This window comes from Schistocerca serialis, chromosome 7, assembly GCF_023864345.2.
Source record: "Schistocerca serialis cubense isolate TAMUIC-IGC-003099 chromosome 7, iqSchSeri2.2, whole genome shotgun sequence".
In the NCBI taxonomy this organism is placed as follows: domain Eukaryota; kingdom Metazoa; phylum Arthropoda; class Insecta; order Orthoptera; family Acrididae; genus Schistocerca; species Schistocerca serialis.
Window position 1 is genome coordinate 372,249,400 of NC_064644.1, and position 27,082 is coordinate 372,276,481.

Here is a 27,082-nt window from a genome sequence, read left to right on the forward strand (position 1 = left end):
TGTCGCCCGATTCCCAAAACTTTTATTTTCTCATACTAATTACATGTTTTCTAAGGATCTTCCAAACATATTTGTTTCAAACTTTCAGTAAATGTTACACAGTACCTTCTGCATAATTTAACACAGCCTCTTTCCAAAAAACTGTATATTTTTGAATATATAAATAAAAAATTGCAAAAAAATGTTGTGAATTTTCTTTACAATTGAAAAAAAATCATCTTTAATAACTGAACTAAAATTTTGTAAAATCCCTGTGTTAAGCTGTAGCCCATATTCCAATAAATAATCTGTAAAAAGTTCAACTTCCTACCTCAAATACTTTGTGAGGAAAGATGTAATTTATAAGCATTATTTTAACATTGCAAGTATAGGGCGTTCCGGAGCCCCTTAACTGATTCCGTTCAACAGGTCACGCAGTTGTTCCCCACTTTCACCGTAGATTGAACTATTGCCAGTTAATATGATCACTGGTATCCGTGCGCGTATTTCCTGTTATTTAATGAAATAGTATTTCGTGCTATTGTTCTTCAACCGTTAACTCAATAACAGGTATTTCAAACTGCTGATGCACCGTACGGTCTATTTGCTGATGTTGTGAGGCAGCTGCCAAACTGTACCCACGTGTCGATCCTCTGCTGGTCTTCGTTTCTTGGATATTTTCGGAAGGAGAAACTGTAGTATGAACTTGTAAGTGAATTAATCTCATCTTTCGTGTTAGTGTCAGTGGAATGACGACCGTAAGAACCGTCTTCCCCTTTCTTCGGCTAGATAAACAGTGTGCAGAATAGGGAGTGCATAAGCCCACGCACTCGCACGACACACGCAATCCCGTTGTGCGACGTGATTGTGTGGGTGTCGGTGAAACAACTGTTTAACAGGGGGACCGGATCAAATCTCAGACCCAGTATATTAATATAAAAGTTTCTGGCATAGCTCACGAGCGTTACTTTTACTTTTTTCTCGAAGAATGCCATCATTGGCTGTGTGTTTCTGTTTCCCTACCATGAAGCAAATGAGAAAGGTTTCTGGAACATCTTCCTCTACATAGATACTCCGAAAGCCACAGTACGGTGCGTGGCGATGAGCAGCCTGTACCATTACTAGTCATTTCCTTTTCTGTTACACTCGCCAGTAGAGTGAGGGAAAAACAACTGTCTATATGCCCCGTATGAACCCTAATTTCTCGTATCTTATCTTCTTAGTTTTCACGCGCGATGTATGTTGAAAGCAGCTGAATCGTTTGGCAGTCGGCGTCAAATGCTGGTTCTCTAAATTTTCTCAATGCTGTTTCTCAAAAAGAACGTCGCCTTCCCTCTAGGGATTCCCATTTGAGCTTCCGAAGCATCTCCGCAACACTTAAGCGTTGTTCGAACCTACCGGTAACAACGCTAGCAGCCCGGCTCGGAATTACTTCGATGTCTTCCTTGGATCCGAGCTGGTACGGATCCCAAAACACTGGAACAGTACTCAAGAACAGGTCGCACAAGCGTCCTAAATGCGGTCTCCTTTACAGGTGAACCATTCATTCCTGAAATTCTTCCAATAAACCGATGTCGACCATTTCGCTTCCCTACCACGGTTCCCACATGCTCGTTCCATTTCATAGCACTTTGCAACGCTACCCACAGATATTTAAAGGACTTCACTGTGTCAATCAGGACACTAATAATACTGTATATGAACATTACAGTTCTGATATCCCTACTCCTTCATATTAACCCACATTTTTCGGCGCTTAGGGCTAGCTGCCATTCATCACACCAACTGTAAATTTTGTCTTAGTCGTCTTGTGTCTTCCTACAGTCACTCAATTTCGACACTTTACTGTACACCACGGCCTCATTGGCAAACAACCGCAGATTGCTGCCGGCCCTGTCCGCCAAATCATTTATGTATATAGAGAACAATAGGTATCCTATCACATTTCCTTGGGGCATTGTGTCTGATGAACACTCGCCGTCGAGGACAACATTCTGGGTTCTAGTACTGAAGAAGGCTTCGAACCACTCACCTTCGTAAACAGCCTGCAGTGAGGCACCGTGTCAAATGCTTCCCGGGAATCTAGAAATGTGGAACCTGCTTGTTTCCCTTCATCCATAGTTTTCAGAACAAGCTGAGTTTCGCATGAGCGATGCTGTCTGAAGCCTGAAACATCTTTATTTAAATGAGGGTGTCTGTAATTAAATTGCAGAATGACTGAGAAGATGAAACTCGTATGTTATCTGATCCTGAAACAGCTGAATAAAACTAAACTTACTGAGCCTACTCTCTCTTTATTTTTCTTATCATGTCAACACTGAACCACAATATTCTAGCGCAACGCACTTTGACTGCTCAAAAAAATTACAGCCTGACTTCAAATAATTAATTCAAAATAATGGCACTGACTAAAAAGAAATCTTAACAATAACCTAAACATTTCATTAAGCACTTACCTCACAAAAATATTAATTACGCGAACTACTGCAACACCGAGCGCTAATACTGCCGGCTAAATACAAGATTCTAACTACTGAAGACACTAACTACTGATAGGCATAGTTAGCAAATGAAAGATTTTGGTGGAGAACAAACAATGTATTTACCTTAATATTGTTCAGAAGTCATAATATATATATTATTATTTATTTATTTATCGCGAATGGACCCAGAAGGATCACGCAAAGCTTTCTGACGTCGTTTCTTCCATACTTCTTTCATTCGTTCTCCATGTTTTCTTTTTCTTTCTTCTGTCCATTTTGTTCCTGGTCTCTTTAGTGCTTCCCTCTCCGACAATACAATCCACTTTTCCACCTTATTTCTAAAAGTTTTTCTATCTTTGACATCTTTAAGATCAATATTTGCTTTTTGTAAATCTAATTTTACTTGGCTAATCCATGGTGTTGTTGATTTGACTTTTTCCATGTAAGTGAGAATTCTGTTGGTGAGTCGTGTGGGGGGAAGTCTAGTGACATGTCCATAAAATTTTAATCTTCGCCTTCTTATGTCTGCTGCCAGGTTTGATATAGTTTCTGTGGTTCTTCTTGATTGTATCCGGTATCCTTCTTCTGTTAATTTTGGACCTAAAATCTTTCTCATAATTTTGCGTTCTTCTTTTAGTAGTTTTTCTAAATCACATTTTGTGTGGAGTGTGAGCGTTTCACTAGCATATAGTGCTGCTGGCTTAATTACTGCGCAGTAGTGTCTGATTTTTGTGTTCGAGGAGATGCATTTTTTATTGTATATTTCATGTGTCATACCATATGCTCTCTTCATTTTCTGTTGTCTGATCTGCTGTGCAACTTTCTCTCCTTCGGTTGGCTCCAAAATTTCACCTAGGTATTTAAAATGTTTTACTCTATTTATTTTTCCATATTTTGTGTTCAAACTGTGTGTATGGAATTTCGTACAGAAAAATTCTGTCTTTGGAAACGAAATTTGTAAACCTACTTTATCCGCGCATTCCTTAAGGATCTCTATTTGTTTGGTGGCGATTTCTTCATCATCTGCAAGTATGGCCAAGTCGTCCGCGAATGCTAAACAAGATATCTCCACGTTGTCTTTGGTTCTACCAAGATGGATTGGTTTTCAGTAGGATTGATTTTTTAATTCTTTTTCCCATTCCTTAATGACTTTATCCAGGACTATATTAAACAGAAGTGGTGATAGCCCGTCACCTTGACGTACTCCAGTTTTTATGAGAAAAGGTTCAGAGATTTCTCCCCTGAATTTAACTTTAGATACAGTGTCTGTCAGTGATTCTTTGATAAGCCTTAGTGTTTTGGAGTCAAGTCCAAGTTCCTCTAAAATGTTAAACAAAGATTGCCGGTCAATTGAGTCATAGGCTTTCTTAAAATCTACAAATGTACAAATTATGGGGGCATTTCTAATTGCTTTGTGTTTTAATATTGTCTTTAAATTAAATATTTGTTCTATGCATGAGCGACCGGGGCGGAAGCTTGCTTGATAATCACCAATTTGGCGTTCCAGCTGCTCTTGTGTTCTTTTCAGCAGGCATGTTGAGAGAATTTTGTAGGTGACTTGTAAAAGTGAGATTCCCCTGTAGTTATTGAGATTTGTTCTGTCTCCTTTTTTATGTAACGGGTGAATAAGGGCACATTTCCAATCCTCTGGTAATTTTTCTGTTTCCCATATTTTTGTTATTATTTTTGTGAGCTCTTGCAACGTCTTTGGTCCTAGGTTTTTTAATAGCTCTGCAACAATGCCATCTTCGCCAGATGTTCTATTATTTTTTAAGTTTTTAATGTGACATTTGATTTCTTCCTGTGTTGGTGGTAATGAATCCGGTTGAGCGTTGGCACAGATTTCTTTGGGAAACCTTAAACTAGGTTCTGGGCAATTTAGTAGGTTAGAAAAATATTGAGCCAATACTTGACAGTTTTCCTGGTTTGTTAGGGCTAATTTACCATCTGGTTTTCTGAAACATAAATTTTGAGGGATATATCCTCGTATTTTATCTGCGAAAGTTCTGTAGAAGTCTCTTGTATTATAGTTTTGGAAATTTTGTTCTATGGCATCCAGTTGTGCCTTTGTGTACTTCCTTTTTGCTTGCCTAATAGATTTTGAAACCTGTTTTCTAACTTCGTTAAATAAATGTAGACTTTCTTGTGATTTTTTACTGTTATATTCTTGAAATGCCTTTTTTCTCCTTTCCAATGCATTTTCACAGTCTGAATCCCACCAAGGGTGTTTGAATATCTTTTTCAAGGGAATAGTTTCCTTAGCTATTCGCGTGATTTTAGAATGAAATTCTTCCCATGTGTTTGCCTTTTCCTTCTCCCATTCTTCTTTTACTTTAGATTCTTTAATCTTCTTGGTGTCATATTTCTGTATTTCTGTTTTCTTCTGATGACTTCTTCGTGCTGTAAACTTGATTTTAATTCTAGTTAGGTAATGGTCTGAATCAATGTTTGCTCCTCTGCGTACTTGGACGTCGTAAATTTCTTTTTGTACTGGGTATGAAATCGCCACATGATCTATTTGAAACTCGCCAATTTGTTGTATAGGAGATCTCCATGTCTTTTGTATTCTTGGACATTTTCTTAGAGATGTTGACATTATCTTCAGGTTATTCTGCTTACATAGTTCGACGAGCCTTGTACCATTTTTATTGGTAAATTTATGTGCAGGATATTTGCCTACGGTTTTTTGGTGGATTTTCTCTCTACCAATTTGGGCATTAAAATCGCCGAGTAGAACTTTTGTATCATCTTTTGGAATCTTGGCCATTATATTCTCCAAATTTTCGCAGAACTTTTCTGTTTCTATGGGGTTTCTCTTGTTGTCTCCGTTTGTGGGAGCATGAACATTAACCATTGTGTATGTTTTGTTGGCACATTGTAAGCGCATCGTCATTATCCTATTATTTACGGGAGTAACTTCCTTGATGGAGCTGAGCACGCTCTTGTGTATGATAAACGCCATCCCGAGATGGGGGGCTCCTCTTCCGATTCGTTTACCCGTCTTGCTCTTAAAGATGCGATAGTTGCCATAATCTGATGTTTCTTCATCTGTAAAACGTGTCTCCTGTAAAGCTAGTATTACTATCTTTTGCTTTTCAAGTCCTGTTGTAAGGTTTAGAAGTTTTCCTGGTTGGATTAATGTATTTATGTTAAAGGTTCCAATGTATGTAGGTGTTTTAAGTGGAAGTTTGCCAGAGAGCTCCGACTTTCTCTGATGTAATCGTGTAAGTCCAGGTTCCCCAGAATCCGAATTCCTGGTTGCCATCTGTTGATGGGTGGATTGGTTACCACCTGGGGTAATGTTGTTATTACTTGCACGAGTCATACTTGCTTGTAATCAAGTTGGTCCAGTGTTTCCACTGGGTGTTTAGAACCAGGGATTGTTAGTTCCTGGCGCATTATGACCAGCCGCACATTGTGTGAACAGACGCTGACCAGGATGCCGATGGTTCCCACTTCAGACGCGTCCTGGATTTGGGTGTTGACAGTGCTTATTGTAATGGCGGCACTTACTCGCCATGACACAGCAACGTCTTCGGGTTCTGTGGTTTTTGAATGAGTGTGACCCTTGCCAAAAGTCACCCTCCCACACCCTCGTGATGCTGCCGCCTCGGTCCGGGACTGCTTATTTGGGTTTCCCCTTATTCGCAGCTGTCCACCATATCTGATGGATCGTTCGCTATCCGCCACCTGCGACCCGCCCTGTACCTGAGGCTCGGCTATATATATATATATATATATATATATATATATATATATATATATATATATATATATATATGAGTTCATGGCATCCAGTATTACAAATTTACTCTTTCTGATGGAAATACGTCCAGATCGTCCGCTCTCAAAATTCTGCCATCTCTCTCCCTACATCCACCACAGCTGGCGGCTCACCTCCAACTGCGCAACGCTACGCGCTGTTCACATCCAACTGCCCAACACTACAATAGCAAATATTCCAACAATGCAAATCAGCCACAGACTGCACACAGCACAGTCAGTGATATTCATACAGAGCGCTACGTGGCGTTACCAACATAAAAACCTACACGGCCTACTTACAAGACGTCTGCCCTCCATCATTGCTAACTTCTCACATCTGACATCCAACACTGCTGGCTGCTCACCTCGAACTGCCCAACAGTACTTCCATCACTGCTAGCGGCTAACTTCCAATTATCCAACAGTGCTGGCGATTAACTTCCATTAACGAGTCCGACCAGCCACAGAGTCTTTTACAAAGAAAGCGCAGTCAGAGATCCAATGCAAAGCGCTACACAGCGCTGCCAACACAGAAGCAGCCCACTTACCAGCCGTACTGATTTGTGGACATGAGCTTTTCGCTCTCTAGGCAATTAAGTATATTCTAACACAAAATATGCTCTACAATTTTGCAGCAAACTAATGTTGAGGGTGTTGGTCTGTAACTTTGAGGGGCCGTTCTTGTGCACTTCTTATATGCTGGAGTCACCTTCGATTTTTTCCAGTCGCTTGGGATTTTGTGCTGGGAGAGAGATTCGCGATAAATGAAAGTTAGGAAAGGAGTCAGTGCCGTAGTGTACCCTTCGTAAAATCGAACTGGGATTCCATTCCAACCTGGTGATTTACACTACTAGCCATTAAAATTTCTACACCAAGAAGAAATGCAGATGATAAACGGGTATTCATTCGACAAATATATTATACTAGAACTGACATGTGACTACATTTTCAAGCAATTTGGGTGCATAGATCCTGAGAAATCAGTACTCAGAACAACCAACCCTGGCCGTAATAACGGCCTTGATGCGCCTGGGCATTGAGTCAAACAGAGCTTGGATGGCGTGTACAGGTACAGCTGCCCATGCAGCTTCAACACGTTACCACAGTTGATCAAGAGTAGTGACTGGCGTATTGTGACGAGCCAGTTGCTCGGCCGCCATTGACCAGACGTTTTCAGTTGGAGAGAGATCTGGAGAATGTGCTGGCCAGGGTTGCAATTGAATATTTCCTGCATCCAGAAAGGCCCGTACAGGACCTGCAACATGCGGTTGTGCATTACCCTGCTGAAATGTAGGGTTTCGCAGGGGTCGAATGAAGGGTAGAGCCACGGGTCGTAACACATCTGAAATGCAAAGTCCACTGTTCAAAGTGCCGTCAATGCGAACAAGAGGTGACCGAGACGTGTAGCCAATGGCACCCCATACCATCACGCCGTGTGATACGTCAGTATGGCGATGACGAATACACACTTCCAATGTGCGTTCTCCGCGATGTCGCCAAACACGGGTGCAACCATGATGACGCTGTAAACAGAACCTGGATTCATCCGAAAAAATGACGTTTTGCCATTCGTGCACCCAGGTTCGTCGTTGAGTACACCATCGCAGGCGCTCCTGTCTGTGATGCAACGTCAAGGGTAACCGCAGCCATGGTCTCCGAGCTGATAGTCCACGTTGCTGCAAACGTCGTCGAACTGTTCGTGCAGATGGTTGTTGTCTTGCAAACGTCCGCATCTGTTGACTCAAGGATCGAGAAGTGGATGCACGATCCGTTACAGCCATGCGGATAAGATGCCTGTCATGTCGACTGCTAGCGATACGAGGCCGCTGGGATCCAGCACTGCGTTCCGTATTCCTCCTGAACCCACCGATTCCATATTCTGCTAACAGTCATTGGATCTCGACCAAGGCGAGCAGCAATGTCACGATGCGATAAACCGCAATCGCGATAGGCTACAATCCGATCTTTATCAAAGTCGGAAACATGGTGGTATTTATTTCTCCTCCTTACACGAGGCATGACAACAACGTTTCACCAGGCAACGCCGGTCAACTGCTGTTTGTGTATGAGAAATCTGTTGGAAATTTTCATGTCAGCACGTTGTAGGTTTCGCCACCGGCGCCAACCTTTTGTGAATGCTTTGAAAAGCTAATCATTTGCATATCACAGGATCTTATTCCTGTCGGTTAAAGCAGGCCGCGGTGGCCGAGCGGTTCTAGGCGCTCAGGCCGGAACCGCGCGACAGCTACGGTCGCAGGTTCGAATCCTGCCTCGGGCATGGATGTGTATGATGTCCTTAGGTTAGTTAGGTTTAAGTAGTTCTAAGTTGTAGGGGATTGATGACCACAGCTGTTAAGTCCCAAAGTGCTCAGAGCCATTTGAACCATTTGTTGTTTAAATTTCGCGTCTGTAGCCTGTCATCTTCGTGGTGTAGTAATTTTAATGGCCAGTAGTGTATTAAATTCGTCCTGAAGTCTGAGGGCATTTCACGTGTCTCTGAGTACATCTTAGATATCAGGAGGAATAATTTTGTCATGGCGGGCTCTTCTAAGGACCTTAATAATTTTTAGGGAATGTCATCTTCTCCAGTGCCTTGTTCCTCTTTGGCCTTTCAGAATTCTCTGAAATTCTTCTCAGCGTATTATATGTCTCATATTTTCAGCTACTTCCTTTTATCCTTCTAGGATGTTGTCCTCAAATTTGTTTCCCTTATAAAGATCCTCTATGTCGGATGTGGCATAGACGCATACTGTTGGCAGTAACGATATTGCATTCAAAAACGTCTCAGTAAACATAAGTCCGCGGGTGAACTGTTTGCGAGGTAACGAGGTTACCAGCCACTAATGACGTGATTCTGTGCAAACGCTGTACGCAGGCGTGTGGTGTGGTCTTTATTTACATTTTCAGTTGTTTCTCTACGGCAGGGACGCTTACTAGTACGGTATTTACTGGTTGGCTGTCAACGGAGAGAAGACGCGTCAGATCGGGTTTGGAGGAGCTGCAGAGGGCCGGTACACATCTGTTGCGCTGGAGCGGGCGGGCCGGCAGCGCGGGCGTCCGGAGCGGTGCTTGTCAGAGCCGGTGCGCGTCTGTTTTTGTCGCGTTGGCCAACATTTGCAGCTCGATGCCGCGGGGAGGAGGGCCGCGCGCCGGGTAATGGCCTTAAACTTCCCTGCCGGTGGGCGCCGCCTGCTGCCAACCCGGCGACCGCCGCAGGGCACGGCGGGGGCGGCCGGCCGGGGGGCGGCGCTATTGATCAGCCGGCGGCGGCGGCGGCGGCTGCGCGCGGGATCGGGTTGCAAATGTATGGAAATCGGCCGAAAATTACGCGACCGGCAGCGCCGCCGCGACACCGCGCCCTCTGACGCACACCGCCACCGCGCTACGCGCGAGTGCGTGCGTGTGCGCGTGCGTGTGCGTGCGTGGGCGAGCGCGCCGGCAGACGCCACCGCCGCCTCGCGGCGTCACGCCCCCGCGCTCCTGCTACCCTCGCCGGTCCCCAGTGAATGTCCTGCAAATTAGCAGCCTTCAGTTGTCGTAACAATTTTCCTATCGAGTACCGGACCGGCCGAGGAGGGGGACGCCGCCAACGCCGCCGCCGCCCCCGCACCGCCGCTCAATGGCCGCGTAATTGCGCGAAAATGATACGGCGTAGGCTGCCGGCCGGCTAATCTGGGGTGCTGTGCGTCGCGTTTTATTACGCCGGCCGCCGAGCTGCCGCAGCGCAAAGTGGCCCCGACGGCGCATATGGCGTACAGCGGCTTGCACGCAGCCGGGGAAAGCCCGCGCACCGCAGACTCCGGGCGCAATCTGGTGCCGCCTGATCCACGAAAGCTCTCGCATTTCTAATGCGACTTGCTGTGCCGACGGCCTTCGTCCGCAGCTTGGTCTGTTGTGCAGATTACAATCCGTACCATTCTTACTACGCCTGATCATTTTATGTTTCCATCTCTTTCAGTTTCATCATCATTTGATCTCGTAACTTACCTAGTGACAGCGTACCATAAACTCCTGCATCTTTCCGGTAGCGTCTTTAGGAATCAACATCGGTCCACAAACAACGATCGTGTGATACTCTTATCGCTCTACTCCAATTAAAACTTCCAGGCTAAGAGTGTACTATTCGAGAGGGGTTCAGTAAGGTGGCCGCTGTGACCGAGCAGTTCTAGGCGCTTCAGTCTGGAACCACGCTGCTGCTAGGGTGGTAGGTTCGAAACCGACCTCGGGCGTGGATGTGTGTGATGTCCTTAGGTTAGTTAGGTATAAGTAGTTCTAAGTCTAGGGGACTGATGACCTCAGATGTGAAGTCCCATAGTGCTCAGAGCCATTTGAACCATTTGCGTTCAATAAGTAATACAACATCTTTTTTCTCGGTCTCTTTCGATTGAAAAGAAATGCAAAAGTTTCATAAGTTCAGGTAGGTAGCGGCGCTATACTTAGGCGTCAAAATGGCGTCTGTAGCGGAGGTGCATTCTAAGCAGACGGCTGTTATTTAATTTATTTTGGAGGAAACCGGAGCATCGCAGATATTCATAGGTGCATTGCAGAATGTCTACGTAGACTTGGCAGTGAGAGAAAGCAAAGTGAATCGTCGGGTTAGCAGTCTGTCGTCATAGCAACAAGTTCGCGCAAACCTGTCCGATCTCCAGCTGTCACTTGCTGCAATGCGTTCGTCGCCACAAAAATACAAACAAACTTCTCCTTCTCCATGACAACGCAAGACTTCGTACTAGTCTCCGTACCCGAGAGGAACTCACAAAACTTCACTGGACTATTCTCCCTCGTCCACTCGACGTCCCGGATATCGCACCTTCCGACTTCTGTTGGGCCCAATGAAGGATGCACTCTGCGGGAAGCAGTACGTGGATGATGTGGAGGTTATTGATGCAGCAAGACGTTGACAACTAGATTGGCAGTACCAAGCACGTGCTGGCTCTCTGGTAAGCTGGCGTAAGGCCGTCGCATTGAACGGAGATTGTGTTGAAAAATAAGATTTTGCAGCCAAAAGGGTGGGTGATAAAGTGATGTTTTGGAATCTTGAATAAAAGCAGCCTGTTTTCAGAAAGTAAAAAAAACTTGGGACGGCCATACCTTAGCGGAGGTACCAGGATCACTACTTTTCACAAAACATATAATTCATTTAGTGGATAAAATTGGAACTGCAATGAGATTTTTCGTGCATGATGCTGTTGTATACCTAGGAGTCATAACGCTAGAAATCCTAGAGAAATGCAAGGAGGTCTGGAGTGGATCGATCCTTGGTGCAGGACTGAGCAGTTGACCCTCAACATGAGAAAATGTAACGTATTGCTTATAGACAGGCAGACAGAAACATTACTGTACGATTACGGGATTGCAGAACAGTTATTCAGAAGAGTATCACGCTGCCCAAACCACTGCAGCACGATTCTAGTAGCCTTGCGCCATGCAAAGTTTTCCTCCTGGAAGGAGTCACCTCCGCTGGTGAAGACATCAAGCATGAAAGGGTGCACGTGGTCCAAAGCCGTCATGATGCCCTGAATTAGTACCACAGTTCCCGTGGAAGCCATGATAAATGCCTCCCATAACATAATACTGCACCCCACCCACCCCAATACCACCACCACCAGCGTCCGTCCGTAGAGACGTAAATGTTTCGAGCAGCCGTTCGCTTTGATGAGAGAGCATCCGGACACGACCATCGACCTGCTGTAACAAGAAAAGTGGTTCATCCGACAAGACGATACGTTCCACATACTGAAGGCCCTATTTTGGCGATCCCATGCCCACTACTATTACTCACTGGTGATGTACTTGAGACAAAATTAAAGCACGTAGGGTCGTCGGATACAGATACGTGCGCTGAACGGCGTGCTCTGAAACACTTGTTACGGATGGAGCATTAATACTGTCTCCAAATATATCTCCAAATATACCACAGATCGCCGGCTAGCCTGCACTACAAAGTAGGCAAGTCTCCGATGTACACTCTCTGTCTTCTACATGGTTACTCTGCAATTCACACTTAAGTGCCTGGCAGAGGGTTCATCGAACCATTTTCATACTACTTCTCTACCATTCCACTCTCGAATGGCTCGTGGGAAAAAGGAACAGCTAAATCTTTCCGTTGGAGCTCTGATTTCTCTTATTTGACTATGGTGATCATTTCTCCCTACGTAGGTGCGTGTCACCAAAATATTTACGCTTTCGGAAGAGAAAGTTGGTAATTGAAATTTCGTAAATAGATCTCGCCGCAAAGAAAACCGCCTTTGTTTCAGTGACTGCCACCCTAACTCGCGTATCATATCAGTGACACTCGCACCCCTAGTGCTTCTTTGCACTTTTTCGATGTCCTCCGTTAATCCTACCTGGTAAGGATCCCATACCGCGCAGCAATATTCCAGGAGAGGACTGACAAGTATAATGTAGGGTGTCTCTTTAGTGAGTTTGTCGCATCTTCTAAATGTTCTGCAAACAAAGCACAGTCTTTGTTTCGCCTCCCCCACAATATTATCTATGTGGCCTTTCCGATGTAAGTTGCTTGTAATTGTGATTCCTAGTATTTAGTCGAATTGACAGCCCTTAGATTTGTGCGATTTATCGTATACCCAAAATTTATCGGATTTCTTTTAGTACCCATGTGTATGACCTCTCACTTTTCTTTGTTTAGTGCTAGTTGCCACTTTTCGCACCATACAGAAATTCTTTCTAGATAATTTTGTAATTGGAATTGATCGTCTGATGATTTTACTAGACGGTAAATTACAGCGTCAACTGCAAACAATGTAAGGGGGCTGCTCAAATTATCACCTAGATCATTTATATAAATCAGGAACAACAGTGGGCCAACGACACTACCTTGCGGAACGCCAGATATCACTTCTGTTCTACTCGATGACTTACCGTCTATCAGTACGAACTGTGACCTCTCTGAGAGACAGCGCCGATGATCAGCAATGACACGTTCGCAGACGCCTGCAACTAATGGTCCATTGTGCATTACGAAAGGCGTGACATGGTTCTCAAAAGGATGTTTGATCACCATGCACAGTAACGCATCCTCTCATGCTGGCTGCGAGGTTGGTAAGGAGTTCTTGTTGTGGGCGTTTCATTCTTCTGCCAGTGCGGTTGACTATTACTGGATGGTTAAAATGGTTCAAATGGCTCTGAGCACTATGGGACTTAACTTCCATGGGCATCAGTCCCCTAGAACTTAGAACTACTTAAACCTAACTAATCTAAGGACAGCACACAACACTCAGTCTGGATGGTTACTGGTGCATGTTTCTCCCTAACGCATCCCACACGTCAGGGGAATGGGCAGGACAGCCATCTAATTCCAAGAGTTCCTCCACCTGCGTTCTTCGATGCGTTCGCGCATTGTCATCCATACAAAAAAGTCAGGGCCGAATGACCTCCTGAAAGCACATGGGGAAGTGGTACACTGTCACAAGAACGCTGAGCAGTGAGTGTACCATATTCCTAGATTTGAAGGTCATTACGCCCTTTTCAACATTACGTCTTCCCATACGATAACGTCTGGCCACTATAACATATTTGACAATTTTACTAGGAGCATTACGTGGTACCGCATCTCAACATATAAGGTTACGTCCAGAATCACGAATCAGTCTGAATCTACTCCCATCCGAGAAGAGCTCGCGACCTCGTTCCATGTCGGTCCAGTCCCTATGCCTCTGGGACCATCGCAAACGGTGCCACCAATGGAAATGGAAATGAGCGTTTGGCGTCATTGGCCGGGAGGCCCTTTACGGGGCAGGTCTGGCCGCCTTGGTGCAGGTCTTATTACATTCGAAGCCACATTGGGCAACCTGCGCGCCGGATGGGGATGAAATGATGATGAAGACAACACAACATCCAGCCCCTGAGCGGAGAAAATCCCTGACACAGCCGGGAAATGAACCCCGGGCTCATCGGACGGCAATCCGTCAAGCTGACGATTCAGCTATCGGGGCGGACAGGTGCCACCAATCTGCGGATATCAACGAAACCCATCGTATGCTACTGTTAGGCGGGCGATGAACCCCCCCCCCCCTCCCCACCCCCACCCCCTCCATGCAGTCGCCATGGCACTGTGGAATTTAGATTGCGCGCCTAGCAGTCCATGTAAATGTGGTTGCAATTGCATCAGATGTTATGGCGTCTTGAACAATGTAGCGGTCATCTGGTGCCGTAGTTGACCGTATTCGACCACCTCCTCTCCTTGAGGTAGCAGCGCCTGTGGGTCGGAACCCATGCTATGAGCAATAAACTCTCGGGCTACGCTCCCACTTCGTCCTTTTTCCAGTTTCCCGATGATTCTCTCCTGTGTGAAGTCATCCCTGTGTTATCTCCAGGCCAGAAGAATAGCACTACAGTACACCGAAACTGCTGAGCTGATTGAAAAACGTTATCTTTTCCCGTGCTTCTACTGCCTTTTGTTGTGGAACCAGTCTTATTTGCCGCTGTAATCACGGTGACCTCACGCCAAGAACGTCCAACATTCTCTGCACGACTGCGAAACCTCTGGCAGCATGCTCTCGCATTTCCACTGAGTAGTTAATACGTTATATTACTTTATCTAACTCGTCCTCAAGTGTTGCTCGGCAGTGCATGTAGACGTAGGTAATATTGACATACAATAAATTTTTATCAGTGTTCATCCCCCCAGTGGTATCAATAATATGCATCTCCTCAACAATAACAAAAAATAGAGAGAAAGAAAACAGTCTAGCACCTTCACCTCACTTCTCACAAGATATTGATTTCTTTGTCAGGCCTAGGAAAGTTAACATCAGTCAGGTCACTATTTGATGTCCTATGGTATCTCCAGTACTGTTTCACGAGAACGAAAGCAAAACTGTTCACACTACGCAGCGACAGAGTCAGATATTAATAAACAGAACACGCTGGGTTCACAATTTGCGTTGGCTACATCGCTGCATACTGGAGCGGATGCATATGAGCGACAAAAAAAAGGGGGGAAACTGAAAAATTGCATGCCAGAGGCGGCGCGCGGCGCTTTGTTTCGCAAAATAGCGTTTCGGCCGCGGCGGGGCGCCGTCCCGTAATTAAACAGTTTGCAAAATGCGCCTAGTTAGCGGCGCATATTGATTGTCGCTTGTTTAGCGGGCGCCGCTATAATGACCGGGTCCAAACACGCGCGACGCGCATGCAAAATGCAGCCCTCCCCGGAATAATGAACAACTGGGTGACGGGAAAACGAGGGGGGGGGGGGGGGGGGCAAAATGTGGTATGTGGTGGGAGCGGGGGATGGGTAAGGGTAGAAGAGGAGCGAAATATCGGGCCATCTTCCTGAAAAAAAAACCGCCGCACGCTTCACTTTCCTCTCATTAAGCTCAATCCGTTTTTCATAATTTGAACAAAAATTAACCATGCAGCGTACATTTCAGTAACTATTCGCTTCGACAGTCGTTAACCTCGCAACGTAACGAGTTAGCCAAAATAATACTGCTTAAACTACTGTTAAGCTCAATCATTTGAATTTCTAACCCATTTCATTATTTAAGAATCTTGAAAAAAAAAACTCTCCCGTTGATCAAATGTTGATATAAAAACTAAAGTTATTCAAGCGGATAGCAATGACAGTTCCGTCACAGAAGGTAACGATAAATCATATCAGAGAGGTTACGGGACACAGAAAGTTAATGATAAAGGGCGCTTCCCCACGGCTCACTGGTCCTTATATCTGCAAGTATACACTGACGTGATAAAACTCGCGGCATCGCGATATGCACTTACAGAGATAGCAACAGTATCGCGGACACGACATGTAAAAGGGCAACGCACTGGCGGAACTGCCATTTGTCCTCGAGTGATTCATGTGAAAAGGTTTGCGACGTGGTTACGGCCGCACGGCGGGGATGAAAAAACTTTGAACGCGGAATGGTAGTTGGAGCTAGACGCGTGGGACATTTCATTTCGGAAATCGTTAGAGAATTCAGTATTCCGCGACCCACAGTTTCAAGAGTGTGCCGAGAACAGCAAGTCTCATGAATTATCTCTCACCACGGACAACGCAGTGACTGACGGCCTTCACTCAATGTTCGAGAGCAACGGCGTATGCGTAGAGTTGTCAGTACGAACAGACAAGCCACACTGCTTGAAATAACCGCAGTAATCAATGTGGGTCATACGATGAACATATTTGTTAGGACAGTGCTGCGAAGTTGGGCTGTGGCAGTAGTTAGCCTTTGCTAACTGCGCGACATCGCCTGCAGCGCCTCTGCTGCGCCTGTGACCACAAAAGGCAGAACCCTAGACAACTGCAAAACATTGGACTGCTCATATGTCCCGATTTCAGTTCGTAAGAGCTGATTGTAGTGTTCGAGTGTGGCGCAGACCCCAAGAAGTCATGCACCCAAGTTGTCAACAAGGCACTGTGCAATTTGGCACTGGCCCCATAACCATGTGTCCTGTGGTTACATGGAATGGACTGGGCCCTGGCTACGCTCTACTACTGGGAGACCGTTTACAGTCATTCATGGTCACTATGTTCCGAAACAACGATGGAATTTTTCTGTACGGTAATACGCCATGCTACTACGCAACAATTGTCCGCGTCTTGTTTGAGGAACAGTTCGAGCTAATGAGTTGGCCACCCAGATAGGTCGACGTGATTCCTGTCAAACATTATGACACAAAATACTGAATCGGAAACTCTTTCGCAATTACTGACGGTTATAGACGCCCCCCACAATCTCAACACCAGGAAGGTTGCAGGTTCCGACGACGCCATCAATGCTCTGCTGAAGGACAGGACCGTTACTGTTTGCAATGCATATAAATGCTCTAGCAGAAAGCGTCGAAAGCTCTTTAAGATTCTTCGCAAATAATGCTGTTGTCTATAAGAAAGTAGGAACACCGGAAGACAAAACGATTTACAAAATGACCTACAGAGAATTGATGAATGATACAATCTCTGTTAGCTGGCCCTGAACGTAAATAAATGTAACATACTGCGCATACATAGGAAAAGAAAACCGCTCCGAACAGCTACGCTACTCATGACAAATTACTGGAATCGCTATCTAATGTAGAATATCTAGGAGTAACTATCCAGAGCGACCTTAAGGGGAATGACCACATGAAACAAATAGTAAGAAAAACAGGCACCAAAATGAAATCGATAAGAATAAACCTAATGGAACCTGATTGGTAGGTAGTCAGAGAGCGCACAGGATAAGGTTAAGGTTTTGGATGGGGCCGTAAACACGTACTGAGAGTTGCACAATCAAACACACAACTTTATTTTTCTCGGAACCACTTATTTACACATTGGCTTAAAAGATCGCAACTAAATAATACGGCTGAAGGCCTAGTTAAAGAAAACTTGAGATTCGTTCTGGGCTGAAGTCCCAAAACCACACAGAAAACACAAGAACGGCTGAAGGCTTGGCTTAAAAATCAAAAGCAATTAAAATAGAAGCTAAAAAAATTAAAAAAACATGCAATGGGAACAATTAACGGCTGAATGCCTACACTACAGGTCTGAAGGACAACTATAATTAAATCACATTAATAAACAAATTTTTAAGCAAGAAAATTTCCTTTTAAACTTACAACAGAATGGTCAAAACCTGATTAACTTACAGCACAGCTGAAGGCCACAAACAAATTTGAAACAATAGCTGAAGGCCTGAACAACAAGTCAGATAAATAAATTAGAACAAACCCCTTGCTCTTTATATTAAAATATTTTCCTTTAGAGAATATATAAGGCTGAAGGTCTTATTAAGGGGTTCACGCAAATCCTCTGTTGAAGGCCACACATAACACATGGATCAACTAACGGCTTAGGGCCTGGATTACAAACAATTTCAGATAGTACAATTTCTATGAAGAAAAAAAATTTTGCTAAAACAATCAAAGCTCAAGATTGTAATTTAACACGGCATAAGGCCTTTATGTAAAATTTAAAAAAAAATTGAGTTAATGCACGGCCAAAGGCCTCGCACAGTACTTCAACTATAAGGAAAATCACAAGGCCGGCCGAAGTGGTCGTGCGGTTAAAGGCGCTGCAGTCTGGAACCGCAAGACCGCTCCGGTCGCAGGTTCGAATCCTGCCTCGGCCATGGATGTTTGTGATGTTCTTAGGTTGGTTAGGTTTAACTAGTTCTAAGTTATAGGGGACTAATGACCTCAGCAGTTGAGCCCCATAGTGCTCAGAGCCATTTGAACCATTTTTTTTTACTCCGTCCCGACTGCCTTCGGACGCACGACGACGCGTAGACACTGGCTCAGACCCAACCATTCAGAGGGAACACTTGCCCCTCTGCACAAGAAAGAAACCGACCCAAGTCCCACAAGACGATCAATTGAAGGGGCCCAGAAGTGTACAGAAGACCAAATACACGTCGCCTGATGAGACGACCGACCTAACGACCAACCAACGGTCGTCGCCACTCAAGTCTCCTTCCGTCGGACAGTGCATGTGTGCGTGTGTCCCCAGCGGTCGGGCGAGTACTGACTGCCCATACCTCACTGGAGCTCCATCCCGACTGAACTCACCATACACCACGACCCGAAAATACCAGTGGGCGCTCCAAAGATAGTACGATAGTGCTCTTAGCGCTGCTGCTTCGAGTCATGGGCAGGCAGGCCAGCAACGTAGCGACGCCAGTAAATCGAATAAGGAACGAGACGGCAGTACCGCAAAGACAAGATGTCAAGTAATAAACGGCACAAACACGAGTCGCACAAATCTCACCTAACAACCCACGAAAGAAGCGTCTCACAAGGCGCTTGTTCTATTGATCCTTGCTCTGAGCACTATGGGACTTAACATCTGAGGTCATCAGTCCTCTAGAACTTAGAACTACTTAAACCTAACTAACCTAAGAACATCACACATATCCATGCCCGAGGCAGGATTCGAACCGTGGCGGTCGCGCGGTTCCAGACTGAAGCGCCTAGAACCACTTGGCCAAACCGGCCGCCTCTACTGATTCTTGATTATTGTTCATCAGCCTGTGACCCTTACCAGGTGGGACTCATAGAAGAGATAAAGTTCCAACAAAGAGCGGCGCGTTTCGTCAGGGGATCGCCTAGTCGGTGCGAGAGCATTACCAGATGCTCAACTAACTCCCATGACGGACTCTACAAGAGAGGTGTTGTGCATCACGGGGATGTTTACTGTATATTTCGAGGGAATAGTTTCTGGGAAGAATCTGACAACATATTACTTCCTCCCACATACATCTTACGAAATGACCACGATGAAAACATTCAAGAAATTAGAACTAACACACACGCTTACCGACAATCATTCTTCCTACACACCATCCGCGAGTGGAACAGGGAAAGGGGAGTGGGGGAGGGGGGCAGTCAGTGGTAACCATAAGAACCCTACAGCTCATCCCGTCAGGTGCCTTACGGGGTATTGAAGTAGATCTTGAAGGAGATATTAACAGCTGCGACCGGACAGCATATTTTCCTGCCAAGTCACTATCCTACAGCGAGGAAACTCGCAGAGATGGTAGCCAAGCCTAAGATTGACAATCATCTGCGACTCTCACAGAGCTATAGACCAGTAAGTTTATTACCAGCCCTATCCAAAGTCTTTGATGGAGTGGATCTGAAGAAACTGCAGCGTCACAGCACTTCAGATGCTGTACTAATCGAAGAACAGTGCGGGTTTCGGAAGGATCATTCAACCAGGCATCAGCACCTGTGATTAGTGGAAGAGGTTTTCACCGCTATGCATCACGCGAGTACTTTGGGCCAGTGTTCCTTGTCGTTTCCCGACCAGCTGACAGCTTGTGGTAGTACGGCCTCTTGTGCAGATTACTTGCGCAGGTATCACGTATCCGCCTCACCCACTACATTCTCAATGACGGGACGTTCCATGCGAGCTAAAACTGGAATGTTCGCATTTCATCGTACTTGTGCTTGTGTGCCACAGGGCTCGATCCATGGGCCAATCCTATATACGCTCTGCACTGCAGACATAGCTAAGAGCGATCTCATACATATTTCTAAAGGGAAAACTTCCTTTTGTCAGAAATCCTTTCCTGAGGCTTGACGGAATCCCTCTAAAACGCACACTGTTTGCTGGTATTTACGCAGTCTTCTGAACGAGAAAAGGAACTTCCTAGAATACGTAAAATCTGCGGTTTAAATGTTGCAAAAGACAGCCTTTGCTGGCACTGCTGACTATAAATTACCGTTGCTTGTACTGCGGTCATATCACACTGTCTTACCACCGTTGTTGGCTTCGGTGCCAGCGTCTGGGGGCATCTCCTTCGACTAGGAACCTACAAAACAAAACTGCGGCGAATTCAGCGGAGTGCACTTCTGAGGCTCACCCGTGCCTTTCGCACTACAGCTGTCGAGCGTTTACTGGTGATTCTTGGGATATGTTAGATGGATATGTGGTACATTACTGGACAACGTTGTATTAGTTGAGGCGTGAACAATATGATAATGTGTACGAGACCAAAGGAGCTCATATTACTGATGAAAGACATTTATGGTTCTGGAAGTCAGGTAAATGGCAGTCTAACTGGCACACTAGAAGCACTGCAAGGCGGGTATACAGCGTATTCCCAATCGTTAGGAGTACTCTCAAGATGGGCGACATTATGATGCACTTATTAACAAATCAGGTGCACATACAAAACATCTACGTGTGGGAAGCAAGCGTAGCCTTGTACATACCGGTGTGGGACATGTAAAACAGAGAAGCAACGACGGATTTGGAAGTTTGTATAGTTGTAGTTAGTCAGCAAACCTCGAGTTCTTCCGACGCTGCAAGTACCATTTCTAATTATAAAAACTGGAAGGTATTCATTTGGAAGCTGAAGTAATTCATTTTATTTTACGGTGTTTTTAATTGCTTTCATTTTCAATACCCTGTTTTATTTCTACATTAACATTAACAATGATTACTGTTAACGTACTCGTAATTTGCAATTATGTATGCCCAGTCCCATTGATGTGACCACCTGTCAAAAGCCTGAATAACTGCCTTTTGCAACCCTCATTTGCTGCGATATCTGCAGGAAGAAGGTCGGTGAGATTCTGAAAGGTACCAACAACGATGTGGAGCCAGGCCGAGTCTAGTGCCGTTGCCAGCTGAGCTAGGTTTCTAGGTGGAGGAACCATGGCGCGAACAGACCGGTTGAGGTGCTCCAAGGTATTCGGTGGCCAGGGGTGTACGGTAAATTCACGCTGGTGTTCTTCGAACCATGAAGGCACACTACGAGCTGAGTGACGCTGGTAGATAGCATCGGCCTGAGGACAAACAAACTCTATGTTGGGATAGTCACGGTCCCCAAAGATAAATGCATATCTGTGTTGATCCATTGTGCACTCCAGAGTGACGAGATAGCCAAGGACTGCCACGAAAACATTCCCCAGACCATAACGCTCTCAACTCCGGCCTGGAGCTTCCGAGTATTGTTGCAGGCTGTTTGCTTTCAGATGTTTCACAACGATGGAGCATAAATCTGCAAAGACCAACCTGTGGCCTGCATGCCAATTCTAGGCTCTGTCGTCGATGACCTGCAGTTAGCATGGGTGCGTGAACCACATAGCCTCTTTCGTGGCGGTCGTTATGGAGGCAGTGATATAGAGTTTTCGATGGCCTTGAACCACTATCATGCCAGTTCGGAAATTCTTCCACCCTGCCCAAAAGCTTTTGGACATCAGATAAATCGGCCCGTTTCCTCACTACGACAGCGACTACACAGATTTTCACGTCCCCGCATTGCCCTCTCCCCCACCTCCACCATTCACCCCAACACAACACACATGATATACCTTCCATTGCTAGTGCTGCCACATCCCTACCTGTGAGTGGTTATTGGACATTGATCTCGAAAATACGTGGTGGCCACATTAATATGACTGGACCATGTATAAAACATTGTATGTCACTATGAATACTAAATATGTATGACTCGATTAGAAGATTAAAATTCGTGACAATGAATTGAAGTGACTTGTACGCTAATGACACAGCGATATCCAGCTGTAGCGTGAATTCCAACATTGCGACGTCCACTGAGCTCGCCTCTGACCCATTACCTTCTCAGGCAGCTGGGTTCCACGGAGTGACACAGCGTGAGTTTTGGGACAACCTCGAACCACTCTGCATTGTTGCCATATGCATCCAAGATGGCGTCGATGACGTCATCAAAGATGGCTAATTTTGGCGTGAAGATAGGTCAATTGGGCTACATCCACTAATCGAACCCCCCCTTCCCCTCCCCCAGAAAATGGTGGGAAGTTGAAATTCCATCAGGACAATGCATCACACCACTGTTACCTGTACTAACCTAAGAAAATGGCTGGAGGATAGGTCACTTGGACTACCTCCACTAACGTAAGTCACCCAGCCACCACTTCCTCCTAGGAACTGGCGCCAAGTTTCAATTTTGGCGGTAAAGAAAGGGCAGTTGGGCTACCTCCACAAACCTAAGTCACCCGACCGCCACCTCTTCCTAGGGACTAGTGGGGAGAGGACTTTGCTTGACATAAGTCTTTATTATTTTACATGCACTATTTTCTTTGAACAATTAGAGGCACTACCACCATCCAGTGTGGTCGCCAAGGGGTCCAGACTCAAGCTGATCTAGTACATAGTACTGCCACCAGAGGGCACTTTCATCCATGACGTTATCCAAGATGGCCACCATGATGTCAGCTGATGTTGCAAGTACCATTATCCAAGATGACGATAAACTGTGTTCGCCATGAGGTGTGGGTCTAGAACCAGAGAGCGCTGTTGTCTGTTGACGTAATCGAAGATGATGGTCTGGGGTGGGGGGAAATGGCTGGAAAAGTACTCAGCATGTGCTGGACATAAACCTTTATTTTTCAGGCAGTGTCTCCACCATGAGGTCTAGGGTCCAGCTGACCTAGTACACAGTACTGCCACCAGAGAGTGCTGTCATCCCCTCTCTGATGTAATCAAAGATGGTGGTCTGGAGGGGGAAAATGGCGCGCAAATGAATCAGCCTGTACTGGGCTGCTGGAGAGAGTTTGGAAGGAGTGTACTTTATTTATTTTGGAACAATTTATTTAGGGATGGAATTTGAAAGATAGTATATTTATCACACTGATACAAAACATATGCTCTGATATGTTTGGGTCATGCAACACAGCCCACAGACCTGTAAACCTAAATAATGCTCTGCAGATATGCAAACAACTCCTAAATTACCGAAATAATTTCAGTACAGACATGCAAGTCCTCCAAAATAATGTAGTAAACTGATGTGTAGACACGCTCAGTACTTGTAAACTGTCCAAATAACACATAGTGCAGCCAACAGACCTGCTCTCAAAATAATGCAACAGACGTTTGCAAGCACTGCGTACCACCCCCTGTCCACTGGATTGTACAGGAGGCTAGCGGAAGCCCCTGTGAAGTGATGCACAGGTGCCCATTCAGGTCCCACAAGCATGAGGCAGCGACAGCCCTCTCATACGTGGTACCTGAGATATTCCTCTCGAAATACGTGTCCACCAAGGCACCATTGCTGATGTAAGACAGGAGCAAAGACCTATTTGCAAGGCTCACAGTTGCCACTGTGAGTCACCACCAGACGCAAACCAGTCTGAGCCACCACTCTTACACTGTTGCTACCTAGAGCGAGATGGTCAAAGTTGCCTCTATTTTCTGGTATACAGTTAGAGTTCTCCGAGTGTTATACCGACATCACAGAACTCCAACGCGTCCTCATGCCAGTCCCATATGCGAGACACCTCTGAGCAGCATGTGTGTTTTACCATTGCTGATGTGATACTTGGAGATACTGACATCACCAAATAGCACAGGGTGCATTGTTTCTAGCATGACACGCGAGATGTGTCTAACCTTACTTAACTGCCCAGCGTGACTAATCCTACACTGCGAAGTGTGCATGCATAGCTACAAACCATCAGAAGCACATCTAGCAACGTTCTCAAGTCACATGGCTATATAAAATAAGAACCGAGTCGACCTCTCGGAAATTGTATAGTGTCCCAGAAAGTTAACGCTCGCTTACTTGATGCCTCAGCATTTATGAACGGAAATTCTTGCCCTAACAGAACCTGTTTACGAAAATAGCCCAGAATAACATTGAATGCTCTCTTCCTCACAGTCCTAATGTAGCACCCCATCAATCATGTGTTACCACTCCTACTTTCAACACACACAAACCTTCCCACAACTATGTAAAGACTCCTATATCCCAGCACAAAAGAATGTCTTGTGAATGAATGGAGCATTATGATTGGCTTGTATCTTATGCTCTGAATTACTGATGCCACCAGTGTGGAAGCACTGTCCACACTGTCTGCCTTTTCTTTCTTTCTCCAGACAGGACTTTCAGAGGCAAAAAACTACTTTACACGGATCGCCATATTGCTCTGACAATAATTATTACAAACTACCCTACATATCATAAAACATGGAAAGATTTACTCAATTACACTGCTCTCCCACCGAGGACTGGATCTTAAATATTAGAGCGTGAAACTGATCAACAACCCAGCAATATATCATCGCCTACCGTCTCGGTGTAGTAAACATACAATTCATATTCTGCACCATGCAAAATCATCCCTTTTACATCACTTGCACATACACTGCAAAGACAGACAGCGCCGTATATACCCCTCACAGCACTAGATATTTACCATGAGGTTGGGTGGGCATCCACCCCCAATGCATGACCAGAACACCCTCAGTGGACTGAAGTCACTCTCAGAACTGTTCTACAAATTCAGGCTCGTTTCCCCTCAGCACAAACACATTACTGTTTCTGGTTCAGACCTGATTGCTTGCTTGCTCTTCTACACCCATCTCTGGCCAACTGCGGTGGCTGAGCGGATCTAGCACTTCAGTCTGGAACCACGCGGCTGCTACAGTTGCAGGTTCGAATCCTGCCGTAGGCATGGATGTGTGTGACGTTCTTAGGTTAGTTAGGTTTAAGTAGTTATAAGTTTAGGGGACTGATGACCTCAGCTGTTAAGTCCCATAGTGCTTAGAGCCATTTGAACCATACACCCATCTCCATTCAGACAGATCCTACAGTTAATGGGAAACATGAATCAGACCCACCACAGACCATGCATAGGCAGAATCACCCTAGAAAACCGGTCACATATATATCTGATCACTATACTTACAACTAAATGTTATGATTGCAGTCTCAATTGAATGACATTCGCCAGTGAGCAAAGTATCGGAAATAGAACCTGCTGATGACTGTGGCTCTGGAAATAGAAATATCTGTACTATTATTATGACTTGATATACTCTTCTTTCTGCTATTTCACAGTCATCTTCTTAGCACTTGTTGGAACACAAACACATAGTTTATAAGCCTGATGCTCAAGGTGAACCTATCACACATCCCCTACTACTACTAAGTATAATACTTGGTTAATAAATGATTCCAACGATACAAAATAATACTGGGAGAAAATCAGCGATGGGTGGGCATGTCTCATAAGTTTTTCTTGCGAGTGTTACCACTGTGTCTTAGAAAGAGATGCGTAATTTTTCAGATGATAAAAAACCTGATCGCAACAACTACTGTATGTCAGAAGTGGTCTTGGTTCTACAGGTGCACACAAGTAACCAAACCATATTAAAAGCTATACTGGCTTTATAAATCGAGATATGACATTACCTACGAATCATGTCGTTTCCTGGGCAAATACAGATCTGGTGATCATAGGAGCATACATTATCAGACCCACAGACAAGTTACTTGCAACCCACAATACGTCCTCGTGATACAATCGCTCAGTTTTGAAAGTGATTCGGATAAGGATCGTGGTATGAAACTGATATCTGCAACTCCCTCACGTCACTAGATATTTGTCCTGTATGTGTAACGCATTCTGTCTCAATACCATGTCAGAGGTTCTGCGCTATATCCACTGAGTTATAGGCGATGACTGGTTGAGAAGGATCACAAACGGTGGTATATGGTGTGCTGACTAAGGTCATAAGAAATGTACACCAGCTTTTCAGATCTCTTGTGTTACACTATCTGCTAGAAATGATGTCTATGATTTGGAATCAAGTCTCTCCATTCAACCATATACATGTGTTGGATCCTATGGAGAAGTCCTCTAATGATCAGAGTCACTAGTGAATCACATTTCTAGCACTCTCATATCTCGAAATGAGTCACCTTTCTCGAATCTATCTGCTACAATAAAATTCCATCATGGTTTTAGACAGTCCCTACGCACCCTGCAACTGCTCCCATTTCTGCTGCTTTGTGCATGTGATCAATCCAATTTAGTTGGAACTGAGCAGAAGTCAGAGAAAGCCATATCGACCAACTTCTGCAATCCATGTAGAAACAGAACGACCTGAGTCAACGCAACAGGATTGTGTTTTGACCATTTGGTGGAAATGCATGCATTGTGTTATTTGGACAGTTTATTGAGTGTGTCTACAAATCAGTGTACTGCATTATTTAGGAGGAGTTTGTATGTCTGTACTGAAATTATTTCAGTAATTTAGGTGTTGTTTGTGTATCTGCAGAGCGTTATTTAGGAGTAGGTTACAGGTCTGCAGGCTGTGTGGCGTGATGCCAAACATGTCAGAGCATGTGTTTTGTATCAGTGTGAAAAATATACTATCTTTCAAATTCCATCCCTAAATAAATTTGTCCAAAATAAATAAAGTACACTTCTTCCATACTCTGTCCAGCATCCCAGTGCAGGCTGAGTCATTTTCGTGCTATTTTCCCCCTCTAGACCACCATCTTTGATTACATCAGAGGAGGGATGACAGAACCCTCTGGTGGCAGTACTGTGTACTAGGTCAGTTGGACTCTAGATCTCATGGTGGAGACACTGCCTGCAAAATAAAGGTTTATGTACAGCACAGGCAGAGTTAT